Source organism: Onychostoma macrolepis, chromosome 19, assembly GCF_012432095.1.
Source record: "Onychostoma macrolepis isolate SWU-2019 chromosome 19, ASM1243209v1, whole genome shotgun sequence".
Classification (NCBI taxonomy): domain Eukaryota; kingdom Metazoa; phylum Chordata; class Actinopteri; order Cypriniformes; family Cyprinidae; genus Onychostoma; species Onychostoma macrolepis.
In genome coordinates, this window is record NC_081173.1 from 15096112 (window position 1) to 15117741 (window position 21630).

The window sequence follows — 21630 nt, forward strand, 5'->3', positions numbered from 1 at the left end:
TTACATGTCAGATTAGAGGGTGGAACAGTAAAGGTTGAGATCAGCTTTCTGCCCTGAGACACTTTTTGGCTGCTAACAAAATGGCTGTTGACTTAAGCTATTTGTGAATATTGAGACACAGCATAGACATCACATTCAATACACATTTCCAATAAAATGGTATCCACTTTATTCTCCATCTCAGAAGTAAGCTATTTTCTTTGAATGTGCGATATTTCTCATTTATTAGCCGCTACAGGTAAATAATTAAGAATAACAAAATGCAGTAAACAGCCAAACTATCTGGGCCACAACCCAGTGTTCTTGATTATGTTAATAAAATAATATAAGAACAAATACCAGTTGCAATATAAAGCAGCATAACAGACAGGAACAGGTAAAATTACTGGAAGCAAACAACTCTGGAAGCCTTACGTTCAAATTACAAATGGCTGCACCCACTCTTATGTTTAAAATAAGTTGGATACTCTAAACACTAGGGATGTAACGATTAACCGCGAGCCGGTTGAAAATCGATTCAAATATGTGACGATTCAAATCGGTTGAGATGCGAAACAAATCGCGATTCAATTAGGGTAGTTTATATGAATGCGTGTCTGAGGGGAACTTACTGTCTTTAGAAAAGTTTAGATGGTATTTTTCTTCTCATCTTGCCTCTGTATAATGCATATTAAAGTTCATAAGTGCAGCGCTGCTTTGTTTACAGCGGAAACCAAGGAAACGCTTAAAGCGCCACCTGCTGGCAGAGAGTGAATCTGCGTCTCATTCAGCTCGTCTGTTCTTTCTATGTATAATTTCTCAAAACTGAAGTCATACCATTCTGTTTTTGCTTCAAATTTCGAAATTATACAGTCTAATTTAGGTTAAAAACTGCTCCTGCTGCATGTATGCAGCATCTTTGTTTGGATCATGATTAAAATGCAGTGGTTGCCTCTAATTTTAAATGGAAAGAGCACAGACAAAGCCTTATTTAGTTTTTATGAAGAGATTTCTTTTATTTATGTTACTTTTTTATTTGATTTGGGGCTTGTTTTAAAATTTCAGTTTAGTTGTTATTTACATTTACATTATATTTACATTTTGTTATTTAGCAGACGCTTTTATCCAAAGTGACTTACAAATGAGGACAATAGAAGCAATCAAAACCAACAAAAGAGCAATAATATGCAAGTGCTATATTAGTATATTATTATAGTGTTATATTTCAATTTCACAAAGAAACGTGCAGCATTTTGTCCAAGCAATAATAAAAGAACATATTTAATTTATAATTTGTCTTAAATCTCATTTTCTTAAAAAAAAAATCGTGAATCGAATCGAATCATGAAATCAAAATCGCAAATCGAATCGAATCGTGAGTTGAGTGAATCGTTACATCCCTACTAAAGACTCTCAAACAGATCTCTAAAATCTTTTCATAGTGCTGTGTGTTCGCCTTGAAGCAATAAAGCAACAAGTCTTTTAAACATAAATCAGATTTTTTGTTCTGGATGGTTTCATTTCTCTGTCAGTCGATCAAAAAACCCATTTCACATGACTTAAATGCCAAATATGTTCTTATTATCTGTGATTTTGTCAAATCTCACACAGTCTGCAATCAGAGGTTCTCAAACTGTGAACTGAGACTTAAACACATTATCATAAAATAAATGTTACCACAATAAGTTAATTTGGGTTGATAAATTAGTCTATTAATTCAAAGTTGGCCATTTTTGACAATTATATATATATATATATATATAATTTTTTTTTTTTTTTCTATTTTATTTTTTTTCTCTCAATTTTAATACTTTAAAATTATTTAAATATGACAAATTCTCAACAGACCAACAGTGCAGGGCCAAGTTTGAATGAACAGACTAATTAATCAACACAAATGTATTGACATTATTGTGGTATATTAATTTTATAAACATTTTATTAAAATGTTTCTTTTGTCTCGGAGACTTCAATATTTTTTTTTATTTTTTTAATAATTCTGCATCAGTGTACATATACATATTCTTTCAATGTCTTAGTGTATAGTCGGTTCATTAGCTAGAAGTCTGTTTGATCTAAGTGAAGTAATAACACAACTATTCTAGTAAAGTTAAAGGGATAGTTCACCCAAAAATGAAAATTCTGTCATTAATTACTCACCCTCATGCCGTTCCAAACCCATAAGACCTTTGTTCATCTTCAGAACACAAATTAAAATATTTTTAATGAAATTCAATAGATTTCTGACCCTGCATAGACAGCAAAGTAACTAAGTTCAAGGCCCAGAAATGTAGTAAGGACATAATTAAATTAGTCCATGTTACACCAGTGGTTCAATCGTAATGATATGAAGCTACAAGAATACTTTCGTATGAAAACAAAACAAAAATGACTTTACAAAATGACTTTATTCAACAGTTCTTATCTTCCGTGTCAGTCAATTCACAAATTCATTTTTGGGTGAACTATCCTTTAAAAACTGATGCATAATGTCATTCCAAACCTGTATGGCTTGCTTTCTTCTGTGTAACACAAAATAAGATATTATAAAAGTCAACGTGTCTAAATGTGGGTGAGTAAATAATGTCAGTATCTGCCAAAACAGAATACTTTGAGTTGCAAACCACCAGAACCCAGAAAAAAAAAATAGTTTCCACTCCTAAAGCTATTTTGTGACACAAAATGAATTGATTGATTTGTTTGGTTTTCTCATCATTGCACTTTTCCATGTCTGTTCAGGTAGACAGGTAATGGCACAGGCATCAAATGGAGCAGAATAAAACACGTGTTTGACTTGGAACGGAATCAAATCAGCCAGGCCACTTATCACATTACCGGTCTCTCTCTTGTCCTTGGAGCCATGGATTTGCACTCCATCAAAGAGCTCATACAGAATGAGTTTGCCTTTATAAATAGTGAAACACACCCACACCTCCTCCCATTCCCCGGCAACATCCTCCACAGTCTTCCCCTTAAACTCCCTCCTCCTATCTGCACTCCTTTCCCTTCTTTTAGCGCTCTGGCAGGTCATTTGCAATGCTAAGCATCAGTTGGCAGTCGTGTTTGAGAGGGTAAGAGGAAATGGGCAGAGCCTTCCCCAACATCAGGCTAATCATTTTATCTCTGCTTTTCATTGCTGCATAATAAGTGTTTTACGGGGGATTAGTGAAATAATGTATACATGAGCTGTTGTTTTTGTATCTTTGGACCCCTGCGCTTCATTCCGCCACTGTTCCACCAGCTTATGTAATTTAGCTAACAAAAGGGGTCAGGCAGAGAGAAGGATGAGGAGGAGAATATCAACGAGGCCACCAACCGCACAGTCATGGTAACCCTCTCCCTCGTTCTCACTTTGGATCAAGTGAGATATGCTGTTGGAAAAGAAAAACAGAGTTAAAAACATGCTGAGTGCAAACTCTTCTTTTTAACTTGTGCATTTATTGTGGAATATTTGTTTATAGTAACTGGCATACTTTTCATTGGTATGGATGAGCAAAATTCAAAGTGACCTTGTGGTGTTTTCATACATATGGCAATTTACACACAAAGGGACAGTTTACACACACACACACAAAAAAAGTCATCGTATTTAAAAGAAGATATTTAAAAAACAAAAAAAGTCAGGGTAGTGTCACTTCTAATTTTTGACAGCAATGAAAATGAGACTCTGAGGATAGAAGTACAGTGTGTTCAATAGATCTGTACTGCAGTTTAAGAACACGCCAGTTGTTCAACTAACAAAGCATCTTTCCATAGCAATTCTAGGAGACTTCAAATACAAATTTAAAAGTTAAGTTTTGCAAATCACAGTACATGCCATTGAAAAGTATGTCCCTTGCAGCCTCAATGAAAGAAAGTAATACAGGTTTGAAACGGTGTTATTTTAATATCATTAATATTCTATTATAGTTTTTGTTAATACTGTAGTTTGAATTTAATTTTATTTGTATATATTCTGTTTTCCATTTTAATTTAAGTTGAAGTTTTAGTAATTGTGTTTTGATGTGATATTGTTTTTGTCATTTTTATTTTGTCCGTATAGTTAAGTTTTAAGTTTACATAAAATAAAATAAGATTTTGTTTTCATTTTATTTTTGTTTTAATCATTTTTTATGGGTTTAGTTAGTAAAGTCATTTCGCGGTGAACTATCCCATTTAAAGGCACTAGGTATGGTAAGATTCACCGATTTGCATCGGTTTAAATGTTAACGATGCAATGCAGTGTGCAAGTTAGCATTTGTATCACGAAGAATTGTTTCTAACATATTTGAATCAGTAAAAACAGATTATTTATATATAGTTATTAGTAGATTCACTATAATTTTATTATTTATAAAGTGACCAATATGTTATATGTAAATTGATTTCTCCTCTCTAAACTGTTTCTCAAGTGTGTTCTCTCATCACTGCTGCTACGTGAATATGACGCATCACAACACTACGAAGACCAAGGCGTGTCCTGAGAGTCACATAGAATGTAGATTAATATGGCTGTCTGTCTGAACCAAAGAAATGAAAATGATCCATCTGTACCATATTGAATTGCATAGCCATTGCATTGTCAAATCGAATCGAAATCGGATCTCACTGCTTCATAAAAGGGATAAATGGCATCGCATAGCTGCTGCATATGTATCTTTAATATATCATATCGTTGGCTTTGCATCGAGATGTGTATCATATCGGCCTCAGAGATGCATATCCCTAAAAGGCACTATAAGCATGTTTACTGTTCAGAACTTCCACAAGAAACAACCCCTTTTTCTATAGCAATATATTTACCTGTCAGTCAGAAGCACAGCAAGATTGGCATCTGTTTTCAAGTTGTTTTCAAGTTGTTTTAAAGCTTTCTGCTCCCTCCAGCGATGAAAAGCTTGCTCTTGCTCTCTTGTCTTTCTTCTTTTTTTGGTCACATAGTTTTTTGGCCTCTTTATTTTCTTGTGTCATCTTATTCCCCTCAGGATGTTTTGACGCATTCCACATCCTCCAAACATATACACACACACATATATGAAGAGTTCCTGTTGTGAATGTGCAAAATGAATTACAGATAGAAAGTGGATCAAAAGTCTTCTGATTGGCTGAACAAAGAATATGACGACTGCCATTTTACAGAGGTGTGGTTTTATTCATCAAATTGGACCTAGCTTCTCTCCATCTGAGCAAATGGGGTTTTAACACCATTTTGCTACTGATGCGTTAACATTATCAATACGGACAAAGACGGGAAGCTGTTGTATGTGTGAATCGCTGAAACGGGAAAAGCAGTTTCAGCAATTTTACTGCAATTTAACAGGTTTCATCTGTGAAAGTGTCTCACGGTTGCTACTTAGCGGTTTAATAGCCTCATCTGGTGCATTGACACGACTCAATCAATTATTGATACATGCATGAGCGAGAAGAAAGTGTTATATTGATCCAATCCATGTCTGATCAAAAACAACATGCTCTTTTAGCCTAGGTGTTACAGATGGCAACAACCGAGGTTACCATGTCAATCTTGTATAGTGTGTGCACTCAGCGTGTGGAAAGGAAAGCTTTGGTTCAAAGCAAAGGGAATGAATTTATGAGCTACGATTATTTCTTTATTATAGTAAGTTACAGTGAATAATTGTTTGTAATCAGCATCTTGGGTTCATGCAAACAGAATCAGGTTCTGCTCATACATCACCAGCCATGTGTTCAAGAGCCAGGCATAAACTCTGGGAAAATAGCTATTCTTTACTCTTATTTGTAAGACAAATTTATTTAAATAATTTATGCACGAAAGTGCAATTAATCACACTGTGATAACGGTGACCAAAGCAAGTGATTAATGGCGTCACTTAAATACAGCAGATCATTGGAGTCAATATCTCCCATGTGGCAGGACTATGACCTGCTGCTTAACTGAGTTGTTTGTTAAAAGAAGGTTTCATAATGCTAATTTACTGTGTAAACTTGCAATGCTTTTATTTATACACAATACTGTGGGAGCAGATGCTTTGTGAAGTTACCTCATCACATTTATTTCGCTTGGCTGCGTTGCAGCCTGAAATCATTTCCCTTTGGCTGGGCAAGATATTCTGCTTTGGTGAACGGGTCAGAATGGTGTATGCCTATTGGAATACTATCATCACAGTCTTCACAATTGCAAAGTTGTCAGGGGAATATTTTTACTATTGGCGAAAATAAAGACAGGGTAAGATGTCCTGCATGTCTCCCGCCCAATAAAACGCAGCTCTCATGAGGCCGTGACTCATTACCACTTTTCACCTGAGGCTTATAAGGTTCCATTGATTCTGTGACATCACTGATTAAAATCAATGCAGCGTTCCCTGTGTCCCTGACTGGCTTCTGTGCCCTGAGGTGGACCTACAGCTGGAATTCTGTTATGATGTACCTCTTCCCACAGGACTTAGCGGAGGTTGTTGTTGTACTCTTTTTACACGCACTCACAAAAATCTCTGACATGCTCAAAAAAACACTGACTACTAGTTTTGAGTTAGAAACCACTGATTAGATAAAGAGTTCTGTAGGCTTAGGTCTTTCTTCATTCAAGTAGTTATTCAGAAAACTGAATCACCAGTTTGGTTACTGTACGTAATCACAAAATGGCATCACACATATGCAATGCTATTATTAAAGCACCCAAATTATGCGAAACCAATATGTTTTACATGTCTAAAGCATACAAATTGAATAAACTAGTCTTAAAGGGATAGTTCACCCAAAAATGAAAATTTGATGTTTATCTGCTTACCCCCAGGGCATCCAAGTTGTAGGTGACTTTGTTTTTTCAGTAGAACACAAACGAAGGTTTTTAACTCAAACCGTTGCAGTCTGTCAGTCATATAATGGCAGTCAATGCACAGAATCTTTGAGAGAAAAAAAAACATGCACAGACAAATTCAAATTAAACCTTGCAGCTCGTGACGATACATTGGTGTCCTAAGACACGAAACGATCGGTTTGTGCGATAAATTGAACAGTATTTATATCATTTTTTACCTCTGATAAACCTCAATGTCCGACTGTCACAACATCCGGCGCGTGACGCGTCAACCTGCTCTGGCACATACTGTAGATATATATACATAGATGCCTCATTAGCGACTGTTTCTATGGGCTGCGATACGTAAGAATCTACGTATATATCTATGTGTATATGTATATGTCTATGTATATGTATATGTTCCAGAGCCGTTGACGCGTCATGCGCCAGATGTTGTGGATGAGCTCAGGAGAGTTGGACATTGCCTGTATCAGAGGTAAAAAAATATATAAATGCTGTTCAGTTTCTCGCACAAACCGATCGTTTCATGTCTTAGGACATCAATGTATTGTCACCAGCTGCAAGGTTTAATTTGAATTTGTCTGTGCATGTTTTTTTTTCTCTCAAAGATTGTGTGCCCATTGACTGGCATTATATGACTGACAGACTGCAACGGTTTGAGTTAAAAATCTTCGTTTGTGTTCTACTGAAGAAACAAAGTCACCTACATCTTGGATGCCCTGGGGGTAAGCAGATAAACATCACATTTTCATTTTTGGGTCAACTATCCCTTTAATCAACTCACCTTTTACATGAACCACAAGGAACAATAAAGAACTTACATTTCAACAAGTCAGCTGCTCCTAACAACAGTTCATCAGTCCTTTGCAGACATGTTTCCTCAGTTTAGTGTATCGGTGACCCAGCAACTGTTGTAACCATTAACTCATAACTCGAGAAAGAAGAGTTATCATTGTACTATGTTGACTTGAATCTAATGTCATCGGATCACTTTTATATCTCCATTACACTTTTATTTCTTTTTTTTTTTCTTTTTATACTTCAAAGCTGTTCAGCAAAATACATCAAAAACATGCATTTTGCCCACTTCATGAAATCTTCAGCAGACAGTTTCCATGTCGGACATGTCCAGAAGACTGTTTTTCTCATTTCAGTGTACTGTTGGGCTAACTGGAGAAAAAACTGGCATCATAGAATCATATACTCCAGAATATTGGCTCATTTCAAGTCTGAGTGACTGCCAGACATTTTCAAAAGTGAGATTTGATTAAATAACTAAATAAATAATCTGTGCTGACTTGAGCCGCAAAATGTTTCAGATGGTTCAGTCCATTTTGATATACTAGTTCATCTAGTTCACTGAAAAGATTTGTTTTTGAACTGGACATCACTACTTTCCAATAGATAGAAGCTGTACCTACATGACTGGGTCTGGAAATATTCATCTTCCTGAAATATTTATATGCCAGTGGTCTTGAACTTTATGCGGACAACTATTGAATTGTACTTTATGTAGCAACACTCAAAAGCTCTAACTATAACCATGACTATAGCCAATGGCATTTCAGAAATACCCAATTCACAGGCGTATTTGTCATCCATGATTCATTTCTTATGCAACAAAATGTTCGATTATCTTGGGATTACCAAGACAAAGTGAGTAGTATTTCGACATGACATAGCCACCATGAGAGGGCCACCTGCTATAAGTAAAATCTTTTTCTTTTTTTAAATGATTTTTTCTCTAGGCCACTGATATGATATGTCTTCATCTCATGTGATTGTACATGATTTTAAACATAGTTGTGCAAAACGCAGATGATAGATAGATAAATGCTCATCTCATCAAGTCTCCATTTATTTGATCAAAAGAATCAAACAGTAATATTGGTGAAATATTATTAAAATTTCAAATAAATATCTGTTTCTAAGTTAATATATTTTTATATTATTAATTTATTCCTGTAATGCAATGTTAAATTCTCAGCACCCATTACTCCAGTCACTTCAGAAATCATTCTAATATGCTGTTTGGTGCTCTGCTCAAGTAACATTTCTCATTTTCATTTAGTTTAACATGATGTACTAAAAGAACTAGGCTAAACCTAAAATAAAATGAAAAACTATCTGAACATATTGAAACCAACAACAATAATAACAATGACAAAAACTCAACAAAATTACAAAAATTATAATAGTATCCCAATGATACTAAAATACCAACACCATCTTTCAGAATTGATGATCATCATTTAGGGTCTTGTCAGTGGAAAGGCGCTTCATGAATGCTGCTATGGAAATCTCTGTAAGAGCGCCTTTTAATCTGAATTAAAAGATTGATTGGCAGCCTGTGTCTATCCAGGTGGAACAAATTTGATAGTGCTTTAATATGTCCCTGTTGTCCATGGAATTGTGTGTGTGTGCCCTTTATCAGAGTTCATTGATAGCAAGGGTATTATCAAATGATGTATGATGGAGATAAGTGTGCATGCGTGTGTAAAGCCTTGCAAAGATAAAAGGAACCTCTTCAATGCAACCTCTGCAGTGATGGGTTCACTATCATTGAATCTGAATAATAATAAAAGAAAAACCCTATCGACTTTGAAACGTGTGCATTTTATGGCTTTGAAACTGATGCAGGTCATAAGGCGCAAGCAAATGGCATGCTAATCAAGTAAGCAGAGGAAAAGAGGTTTTATCTGTGGCTCAGACACTGCTGGATGGATGTAGCTTTATCTGGGTCACCTAAAGCCAATGTTAAATCCACTTGGGCTTACCCTCAGCCTGAGAGTGAGTTTGAATAAGTGAAGAAAGCAGTGTGCTCACAGATGTTAAAAATCCACATCGAGTCACTCAGAATGGTAGTGCAGACTGTATTTTAAAATGTATCTGTGATAGAAATTGATAGAATTTCCAATAAAATACGGTTTATATGAAATAAATTAATTTAATTTTTAATTATATATATATATATATATATATATGTATGTATGCAGTTGTGTGTGTGTGTGTGTGTGTGTGTGTGTTTAATTTGGAAGTTATTCATAAAGAATATTGATAGCATAAGAAATGATAGTCTAGCATCAATGCACAAACAGCTGCTTTATATTTAATGGTTAACATTTGAGTATAAAAAGACTTAAAGGTAAAAGTAACATTAAAAAATATAGTTTACACTAGTTTTGGATACGTCTGACTCTAGATGCTGATTTAATGAATTACTTGACTATTAAAACATTTGGAAACACTGAGAAACACTGATTTTTGTTTTTGCATTACACTTTATTTATAATTAGCAATAACTAGCATTATTATTTACTTAGGATGCATTAACATGCTTGAAAAGGAATGTAAATACATGTAACTTTACAAATAGCTACTTTTATTTAAAATAAATGTGTTGTTAAAAATCCTTCATATGCAGCATTAACAGCATATGCATTAGCAGTCGGTTTATTAATATATGCAGCTGAGGTTTCATTCATACTTTCTTTATATCTTCCTATTGATGTTATTAACTTGGTCCATAACAGCTCAACACCTCAAACTCCATCCATCCATCCAACTCTTTTCTAATCTCATTTATCAGTAAATCTCTGTTCTTTTGTCCATTCAAACTTGTTCTTCTTATTTGTCAGTGTCATTGTTTGTAAAGATAAAAATACAAAACATGTACATAGTAGTGTTCGGTAACTATAAAAAATGCATTTTACTTCTTTTCTTGTGCTCACAAGTCCTGCCTCGGTATAAACAGTTGGTAAGATATTTTTACTGTCATGTCACCACAGCCAGCCATAGTTTGGAGTGTGATGTTTGTCTCTTTGTGATTAACTGCAGCTGAAGTGTTCCCTGAAGTTTCTCATCACCTATTTTTCATACACAGAATGACCTTTAACATGCAGGGGGTTGAGGGTCAAGTGTGAGAATGATTTGAACAAACAGTGCCAAAACAGCAAGTCTGTACCCTAGAGGACTACCTCTGTTCCTTCACTCACACAGAGAACATCTCAGTTTCTTTGACAGTCAGACACAGTAGGTCACGCAGAGGTGTCCTTATGGATGCTGTGTGCGTGTGCGTTAGATGTCAGAAGGCGGAACCAGTAGTCACACAAGCACTATTGCTGTTATAATAGCGGATGTTCACATGGTGACATCTAATGATGTGTTAACAGATGTCTGTGAGAATCTGTCATCATGTGTTTCAGATGTGTTAGCACACATGTTCTAGACACTTTCAGATCAAATTTGGCCTTTGTGTAAGAGACAGTGTTATTTTAGCATTATTTATATACAAACCAGCTTTTATTTTTACATTTATCTACCAAGTTTAATTTTTATTTTATTTTTTTCAATTCAGTAATTTTGTTCATTGGTAGTTATATTTTATTTAGTAATTATGAATGTTAGGTTTATTTATATATATTTATTTTTATTTTAGTTTTAGTAAATTTACTTTATCTTTTTTATGGATATTCTAAATGATGAGAACATAAGCCATGTTCTGGCATCTTTTTCCCTAAAGATGAATGCATAACTGAAATGACTAATTTTGGCTTTAAGTCTCTCCAGTGTGACGAATGCTAAAGTTTACCTTTGAGCAAAGTTGTGGGGTCTTAGCTTCCGTTAAAGCAATGAGTCAGCCTTTTACTGCAGCGACCTTTTTCATTAAAAAAATGAACCTTTTGATATTAAAGTGTAAGTGAGCATTTGAGGGGAAACGAAACATGAAAACTTACTCAAACCCTTCAGCACTCTGTCTTCATTGATTTTTAGATTGAGCATTAGCTCTGACAGAGCCCTAGTGACTTGACTGACCTGACTTGGCCTAATCATACAGTGTCAGCTCCATGCTAAAGTCAATAAGTCGAGGGCCAACTTTTAGAACCATAGCTGCTGAATGTACATAAATATGTTCATTTCTCTTTCACGCTGAACAGACTTTTTTGCATAATCAAGTCTCAATCAAATTTCAGATATCCTTGCCCCAGTACTTTTGTTTTCTTTGCATACAAAAAGTATTCTCTCTCTCTCTCTCTCTCTCTCTCTCTCTCTATATATATATATATATATATATATATATATATATATATATATATATATATATATATATATATATATATATATGGCAGGGACTTAAGGTAGACATAAGGTAATTTAAAAAAAATCTAGAGTTCTGTTCCTTTACTCCTGCTGTGGCAAATACAAATGAACCAAGAGCTCATGTTGTTACATCCGACCAGTGTTCATTTTTCACAGCCTTCAACTCGTCTTCATTCTTGCTTTATTATAATAAAGGTATTTGATGATGTTGCTTTAATTCAATAAAGTGAAGTCTAGGGATGATATCTATGTTACTGTATTTGTCCATTTAAGATCCAAATGGTCAAAAAATAACAGGGAATTGAATAGTAATGAATTGCATTGCATTGTTTTAGCACAAATAACATAGCAGACATGACTAACAAATCTGTGCTGTACACAATTTGCATGCAGCAATTTGGTTACAACAGTCTTCTTTATCATTGTATGACCATTCAGTGAATAAATGCTGAATAATTGCTAATTGTGAAAAATGTTTCAAAAATGCTTTTATTTATTTATTTATTAATTTTTTTTTAAAAATGTGGCAATAAAGCAAGTGTGCTAACAATTTGCTAGTTTTGTAAATAAGGAGAAAATATACCTAATTTATAGAATAGGCCGTCACTGTGCTTTTTCCACACATTTAGCAATTACTAGTATATTAGCATCATAAATGTAGCAAAAAGAGCCACTACTGAAACAAATGGAAATGCAAAAATATATATATTTGTTGTAGGTTCTGTTCACCACGACAGAAGGTGAATTAAACATTTTGTGCGACCCCTGTAGGCTTTTTGCACTGACATACTGCATGCTGTTGCACTACTGAATTTTTCCAAACATCTTTAGTGTTAAAATACCAAAAAGTTAATAGCCACATGAGGGCAGAAGGCCAAACAATACCTCTGACTGGCTGTGAGAGGAGCGTCCAGTGGTTGAAAGAGTACTAAGAAATTGTACTTAAGTTAAGGTATTGCTACTTAAGGAATAATTTACTTGAGTACAAGTAAAAATACTGAAAAATAATATGACTCAAGGAAGAGTAAAAAAGTAGTTTGCTGAAAAACTACTCAAGTTACTGCGTTACAAAGTACTTTAGTATTATTTTTCTATTTTTATCCAAATTGAGGTGATGTGAGCATTATGGAGCAGGGTTAACCCTAACCCTAACACCCATGTACTATAATGTCTGTTTCACAAGTGAGACCCAGGAAATCCCTTATGTGGACAAATACATCAGATATCACTGCAGCTGAATAGCATGCAGATAGTGACGCTTTGACTAATGAAACGTGGAAGACAATGATAATTGACATAGCTTGGGATGAATTTAGAAGCCACCAAACACTTCCATGTTTTCCCTATTTAAAGATGGTTACACGAGTAAGTATGGTGACACAAAATAACTCATCACTCCTGAAAACTATTACTGCGGCGAGGTCGAAGTGCTGCGAAGTGCTCTTCCGCCATACATTATAGTCATCATTTTTATCCGCTTAGAAAATCGCCACTGTTTATTTTGTGTCACCATACTTACTCTTGCAACTACTCACGTAACCATTTTTAAATAGGGAAAACATGGAAGTGTTTGGTGGCTTCTAAATTCATCCCTGTTTGGATCCTAAGGAATGAATGGTGCTGCTAAGCGCTAGCATAGTGGCGGCGCACGCTAGATTGAGTTCACGCACTGAGACGGGAGAGGTATGTATCAACTCGTCTAAGTTGAGGGAAGAACATATTGTAATATGGAGAAACGGTGGCGTTTTCCTTTAACATGTTAACCCGTACTTAGGCTTGGGAATCCAAAATTCCAATTCTGGAATAGGATGCCTAAGGTCAGGAATCCGTCTACTTGTTATACAATTAAAATTTCGATTTCTCTTATTGATTCCTTTGTGCGCATTTTAATATGACTTTAAACAATTCAAGCACAAGAAGACTTGTGCTCTGTTTTCTGTACTGCACACATAGGGATGTAGCCATCATTTCAGAAATGAGGAGGGACAGAAATATGTAAAAAAAAAAAAACTTTTGACTTTGGTCTAATTGACAGGCTTTATTTTTTTCTTATGCCTTTTAATTGGCTAATAAATCAAATACACTGCTGAACTATAACCAATAATTTGTATTCTATATATATATATATATATATATATATATATATATATATATATATATATATATATATATATTATTATTATTTATTTATTTATTTATTTTCTGTATTTTCCTAATGACAATTTTTGGATTGGTTTATACAAACATAAATATCCATCTTTATTTGACCCTCTAACTCTAGCACTCTCTATTCTAATTGTATTTTATCTGTCTGTCTTATTTGTATCTATCTGACCCTCTAACACTAGCTTTCTGTTTTTCTAATCTATCTACTTGTTTTCTTAAAAAAAAAAAAAAAAAAATAGCTAGCTTGTTTTCGTCAAGTCAAGTCACCTTTATTTATATAGCGCTTTCAACAATATAGATTGTGGCAAAGCACTTAACAGTATCAAATTGGAGGATAGAGTGTCAGTAATGTATAATGATAAGATTAAACACTCAATTTTCAGTTAAAGGCATTTTGTTATGGAATTCAGAGATGTCATTGTCTAGCTCAGTTTAGTTTAAATAGTATCTGTCCAATCAAATCGATGATAATCGCTAGAAATTAAGTGAAATTAAATTAAGTGTCCCCAACTGAGCAAGCCAGAGGCGACAGCGGCAAGAAACCAAAACTCCCTCTGTGACAGAATGGAGAAAAAAAACCTTGGGAGAAACCATGCTCAGTCAGGGGGCCAGTTCTCCTCTGGACCTCTAGACAAAACCCGCAGTTCAGTTGTACATAATGTAAATGATAAGGCAGAATAGTTTATATACTGTAATAAATGTTATGTTAGTTATCACTGTATTATTCATATACTATATTAATTACCTGGAAATTACCTGAAATTACTTTTTCTTTTTCTTTTTTTTTTTTTTAGCTACAGCGATAGCAGGATGCCTTTGTCCATATTAGGGATTTCCTGCACATCATAAGTTATTATATATTACTTCTAGGCCGTTTTGGACTTTCTGCGCGAGAGCGCCCTCCGGCTTCAAGTATGAATGAAACATGCTCTGCATGAGAGTAGCACTCCGGACCGACATCGTCTGGTTTTGGATATGAATAAATTGTCCAGTTCATAGACTATCTTGTTTCTTTGCCCATGTGCACACACATCCAAAGCACGCACACATAAAAAGTGATTTTAAATGCATCTGATTAACAGATACATCATGGTTGATCTATCAGCCAGACGCACGTAAAAATGTATGCGGTCTTATTTTAATGTTGAGGTTATTTTAGCTTCGTACATTTAGTTTAACTGCACTGTTAAAGAGGGCCATTTTTACCATTCAACTGAACTGTGTGCATGTATTTTAGACACTTACGTTGTTCTTGCTCCATCCATGCAATAACTGTCCTTCAATCAACCGAGTTTCTATTTACTTATTCTGCTGTGTGCTCTAGTAATATCAACGATCTGACCCATTTCAGGAGCTGAAAAAATTACGATTTAAAATCAGAGCATAGCTCACATTCACTAAAATATTGAAACGTCAATGATGATGATGATTCAAAACGACTACGCTGTTGATTAACAGCCAAGGCTATGCGCGCTTTGAACGCCCCGCCCCCTCAGCTGAACTGGAAGTTTTGATTGGTTTTGCACCCGAGTCAGACCTGCCTGAAGCCAGGGCTCCACCCCAGAAGTTTGAAAAATGGCCGCGGCTCGCTCTGTTTCTCAATCAGCGCCTTTTTTTTTTTTTTTTATTTAATTTTATTATAATTTTTTTTTTTTTGTACTTTTGGATGAAAAATATATGTAGCAAAGTTGAATACTTTAGTTTCATTCTACTCAAGTAAAAGTATCAGTTCAATTATACTCAAGAAAGTAGAACAAATGTAAAAATGTACTCAAGTACTGTAACGAAAGTATTTGTAATTAGTTACTTTCCACCTCTGCACAACACTCTAATTTATCATTTCATAGTGGTTTCCATGATTAGCGATTAGGGATCCTAATCCTAAAAAAAAAACAAGGGCAAAAAATAGGTGCTTCATTACCGGTCCGTTAGGAAAGGAGAAACAGATGGAGAAGTGGCAGCAGCGAGCATGAGGGAATCAGGAACAGGAGTGAACTGGAGCATGGTGAGAGGCGAAGAGCTTGAAACCAAATCCCATAACACGGCTGGAACAATGCAATGTGAAGAGAGCTTGGGGGAATTCTGCATGATGTCAATTTCCACAGAGCATGTGCACTTTCCCAGATTGCAAGGCTGTAAGAACAGGATGTAGACGGAAGCCCCTCTCTTTCCAAATCACTTGTGAATGCTTTTCTCCAGTTCATTGAAAAGAACATGCTTTTATCGATCTGAAACACCTGGAAATGGAAGTGAGGGGTTCCCAGTCAGGCCTGCTTTATGCGTCTTGAGTCACATCTATGAAACATGGTGTGGCGCCTTCATACAACAGATCTGGAAGGGGTTCCTTTCGTGTTGAGCTTGAGGTGAGCTGAGCAGGATGCTCAGAGGGTTAGCATGGCACAACTGGTGCCAGCAAACGCTGAGGAAATGGAAAAGCCATTTCCTGCTGGCCTTATGCCTTAGTGGAGCTCAGTGAAAACCAGATAAGCAAAAATACTGATAAAGATGACTCAGCATGTTATTGAAATTCACTCTTCTTGACTTTGAGCACAAAACATAAAGACATATTTTAGTGCATCGGTTCCAAATGTGCTTTTCAGAATAATGGAATGACCAAAAAAAAAAAAAACACCCTAAAGCAGGGTTCAATAGAAGTTCAGATTAATCCAGTTTGTGGCATTACCACAAATATATTTAAAAATCAAATATCAAGGTTACAGTAAAGCATTTACAATGAAAATAAATGGGGCCAATTTTCTGAGAATTTAATTTTACAAAAGCACTAACATAAATTCTTCTGTCAAGACATGGAGTATTATTTGATACATAAAGCTGTCAATCGATTAAAAAAAAAACTAAGCGCACTTTTTTTTCTGAAATTAATCGCAATTAATCTCACCTAACATTAACGTTTTTAAATATACTTTTATATTGCAATAATTTCACATTCAACCTTCAAATTAATGTACAAACAACATATTTTTAATATTTGTTTAATGGCATCTTTTTATGACTGGAGGCCAGTATCACTGAGAGAGATACCAAGTAATATTGATTTCCATATAAAAACATTTTCCCCTAATATTTAACCATTGACTATAGCCATTAGGCCTAAACATTACATTATAATTAAGAGCTATCAATTTTAACATTTATTAGATTTTAAAATAACTTCTAATTTAAATGAACTTAAAACAATCTTCACATAAACCCATTATAATAAATGTTATATTTAGCTAGGCTACCTGTGCCCCTCAGCAGAAATATACAGAAATTGAATAAAGTTATCAAACACTAAATTCTAAACTAAATACAGATAAATACTTACAGCTATATAAAAGTTATTGATTTTCTCTTTTTTAGTTTATTCTTGATTAACATATCACAGCAGCTGGTTATTGGGTTGTTTTTGGCTGCTATTTCTTTGAGATGTCCCTGCTGAACGTGACGCGGATCTGACACGCATTGTATTTTCTTTCAACTCTCATCACCTTTTCTGACCCATTTCAGGTTGGACCCATTTCAGTCTCTACTAATGAGCTGATGAGTTGAATTGGGTGTGTTAGGTGAGGGAGACAGCGCTGGGATGCTCTAGGACAGTTTTGAAAACCATTTCAGAGTTTTTAGTGTAATTCATACAGTATATAACAGGGCTCCTCAAATCTGGACCTCGAGATCCACTTTCCTGCAGAGTTTAGCTGTAACCCTAATCAAACACACCTGAACATGCTAATCAATGTCTTCAGGATCATTAGAAAATCACAGACAGGTGAGTTTGATCAGGATTGGAGTTAAATTCTGCAGTGGATTGGACCTCCAGGGTAAGATTTGAGGAACCCTGGTATATAACATTATACATGCACGCACAGTTTTAAGGCAGCTTTAATCGCCTTTTTGGTAACTTAATGCCTTAACTGACCACAACACTGCATGCAGTTTATTTCAGGCTTATATATGAATTGATACAGGCTACAGGGCGTGCCGGTGTTGTGCCCATTTTCGACCCCTGCCAAATTATTACACCCTCGCGTTGAAATCGCTACCTGATTGCCTAATCCTAACCCCACCCCTAATCCTAACCCCTCCCCCACACCTAACTCTAAACCTACCAATTGACAGTTTTCACGTGACGTCACACCGTTATAGGAACGCCCACCTGGTGGGCAAAACTAAGCTTTGCTCCGCTGACCGCCAGCTATTTTTACGCAGTTTGCATCAAGTAATGTTGTAAAACGCAGATATTAAAAGGCGAGATTCAGTGTACACCTTATTGATGATGTATATTTTTGTACAGGCAAGCAGATGAAGCCAGAATATAAACGCAATTTGCAAAGTTTCTCATTAAATGGCTTCCCATAGAAAACCATTAGAAGGAAAACACTGAACCCTTAAGCGGACTGCGTTCATATTCCGGCCTCATCTGCTTGCCTGTGTAAACTATGCATCATTAATGTAGTGATTACTGAATTTGATCTTTTAATATTACTGTTTTAAATATATTAAAGCACTTTAATTGTTTTTACAACGTTGTCGCACTATTTATAATTGAAATATTGCCGCGGGTGCTTAATATGGATTGCAAATGGCCAAAACTTGCATTTTGTTCAGAAATACCTTTGTTTTAATCTTTTGAGAGGTGATCTAAATATTTGCGGCTGGGAAACAGATGAAAAATTGACACGCTTGCGCTGCAGTTCTATGGATGTTTTGCCCTCCAGGTCTTCGAGCCGGTCACGTGACTGAAACAGCCTGGTCTCACAGAATTCCGTGTAATGACCACGGACTCTTAACCCCCGAATCTGTGGTGGCATCACGGAATCGCCGAAAATTCCGTGATGGGCTCACAGAAGTGATACCAATGTAAATCAGTGACAGGCATCAGCCGTGTTCTATGCACGGATTGGATCTCCTTCAATGCTTTCAGAATCTTTACTAATTAAAATGATTTTGTTTCTGTATTTTAAAATATATTTTTTATATTAACACATTTTAATGACAGTATAGTTTTTTAACTTTATTTTCTCTTTTTTTTTTTTTCAAATTAAGCAGAAAACAGTACAAACTTTGCTAAAGTGATTGTTTTGAACAAGTATTAACTTTTTAAACAACATTGTTTTTGAACAAGTATTAACTTTTTATTAATAATTAGACATTATTAAACAAAACATTATTTGAGCTGAATTATTCAATACCGTGTGCCTTTTACCCCTGGTGTGGGGTAAAAGGCTCCCCTTGCCACCTCATACATTTATAAGATTTTTAAACAAAATAAACAACTTGAATGATTTATTTTCACACAAAATCATTAATGTTCAATACAACGTATATATATTTTTTCTGCAATTATACATTTTAGGCGCAGTGAATATAATTTTTTTTTCTTAGGGTGGGCCTTTAGCCCCGTTGTGTGTATATATGTATATGTATATGTAATTTTTTTTATTTTTATCTTTTTCTTAACCAAAGGAGGGACAATGAACATTAAGCCACAAATGTAGCCAAGTAGGGTTAACTTGTTTAACCTGGAATATTCCTTAAAGATCACACAAATTAGCTTTCTGCCACGTGAAAAAACATTTATAGTATCCATACAGCAAAACTGAACAAATGTGGAGCTGCATTTATTTAGGTGCATGCCAAAACAGAGTGTCACTGAATGTGACAAAACCCTTTTGGATTGAATCCTAATGAATCTTGCCAATGCACACAAAGAAACAGACTCACATACACTTCTTATCGCTGTAATGTTCACCACAGGTGGCACTTTAATACCCAGTGTCAATCAAAGAGTCCTTATCTGCAGCCATAATGGAGACCAGACATCAGCGCCTTCATCAACCCAGACATAGTGGAGCTTGTAAAAGCTGGAGCAGAATGGAGGCGTGGAGCACTCATGCTCTGAATGTTCACAAAGACCATTACAACACAGTCCCTGTGCGATTTCACAGATCGCTCGATTCTTTGATATCGGTGTGATTTTGGAACTATGTAACTATTGGGTCAGCCCTCTTACACAAGACATTTTGAGCTCAGCTTTTTAAACAATAAAATGCCTGCATTGTATTTTGAAAGAATTCATACAAGGCTTTTGGAAATATGTTTTGCTCAAGCTATATCTTTGAAATAAGATTGAACTAAATGCATTACTGATCCGTGTTGTTTTTTTCACATCAAAATTATGTCACTTTCTGGATGACAATGTCATTAAAAGAACAGTGCACCCAATAATGAAAACTGACTGACAATTTACTCACCCTTAGGCCATCCAATATGCAAATACGTTTGTTTCTACATTGGAACAGATTTGGAGAAATTTAGTATTAAATAACATGCTCACCAATGGATAAATTAAAAAAAAAAAAAATCACAATAATCCACAAGTATTCCATATGACTCCAGTTCATCAATTAATGTTTTGTAAAGAGAAAATATGTATGTTTATAAGAAATAAATCCATCATTAAGGTGTTTTAACTTTTAACTGTCACTTCTGGCCAAAATAATCCATAATAACGCCTCTCTCCTGATTCAGACAAGATTTTTTATTTATTCATGTTTTTTACTAGAGAAAACAGTATTATAGATAAAGGACTAGTATTTTTGTTTTAGAGTTAAAAATGTCTTGACTGTGAATTTGTTCATAACAAATACACAGCGTTTCGCTTCACAAAACATTACTGGATTTGTGTGCATTATTGTAATGTTTTTATCAGTTTTTCGGACTCCCATTCTGACGGCACCCATTTACAACAGATGATCCATTATGTGATGCTACATTTCTCCAAATCTGTTCCAATAAAGAAACAACAAATTAATCTACATCTCAGATGGCCTGAGAATGAGTACATTTACAGCAAATGTTAATATTTGGATAATATTCCTTTAAGGTCCTGCTTAATGAAGAAAAAGTCATCTTAATCTTCTTCTTCTCTGCATATCACCTCTGCTCTGCTTATTTTCCTAATCTAGCTTTCTAATAAACCTGGCACTGTATGAATATTGTTGGCTCTGTGGCAAATTGCTTATATTCTTTGTTCCTCTATTGCAAGTCTCTTTGGATAAAAGCGTCGGCTAAATGCAAATGTAAAAATTGTGTTTAATATTTCATGTGGCATATTAAGATTTTGATGGGGGTTTGAAAATGCACTATATAACAGGAATGACCCTATTGATGTTTCATGTACATAACCAGTGCATGTGATAATAGCATGTTGGCTTTCCTCCATCTGTTTTGTCTGGTTGTCTTTGAGAAAACATCATTGTATCCTCAGGCAGAGGCCTTTGTTTTGAGCGTGGAGAGAGGCCACTAATTGAGTGAGAAGTGCTGCGTGTGTGTTTGTATCTGCTAAGATCATGAGAGAGCTGGGTAATTTACATCTGTCAAAAGCTCGCCTATGAGCACAGACCTGACGTAACCCCATCATCTCTCCCTGTCATCAGCACTAGTCTAATTAGATCAACAACATTAAGAGTCTGCTAATATGAATCAAGATGATTCCTTTCGTTTTGATGTATGCTGATTCACTCCGCTGCCTCTGCATTCTCTTTTAATGAAACCCGCTATTTATTCTCCCTAAACACGCCAAACACAATATTCATTAGCAGCACAAT

At 35.2% G+C, this 21630-nt stretch overlaps 1 protein-coding gene across 1 annotated transcript in view; it reads right to left on the reverse strand.

Moving 5' to 3' along the window:
* adgrb2 (adhesion G protein-coupled receptor B2) overlaps positions 1-726 on the reverse strand; it is a 328746-nt gene extending 328020 nt beyond the window's left edge. Inside the window, exon 1 of the mRNA XM_058752678.1 lies at positions 612-726. The gene's annotated coding sequence lies outside the window, so the exon portion shown is untranslated. The remainder of the gene's footprint in view (positions 1-611) is intronic.
* Positions 727-21630: the final 20904 nt, after the last annotated feature.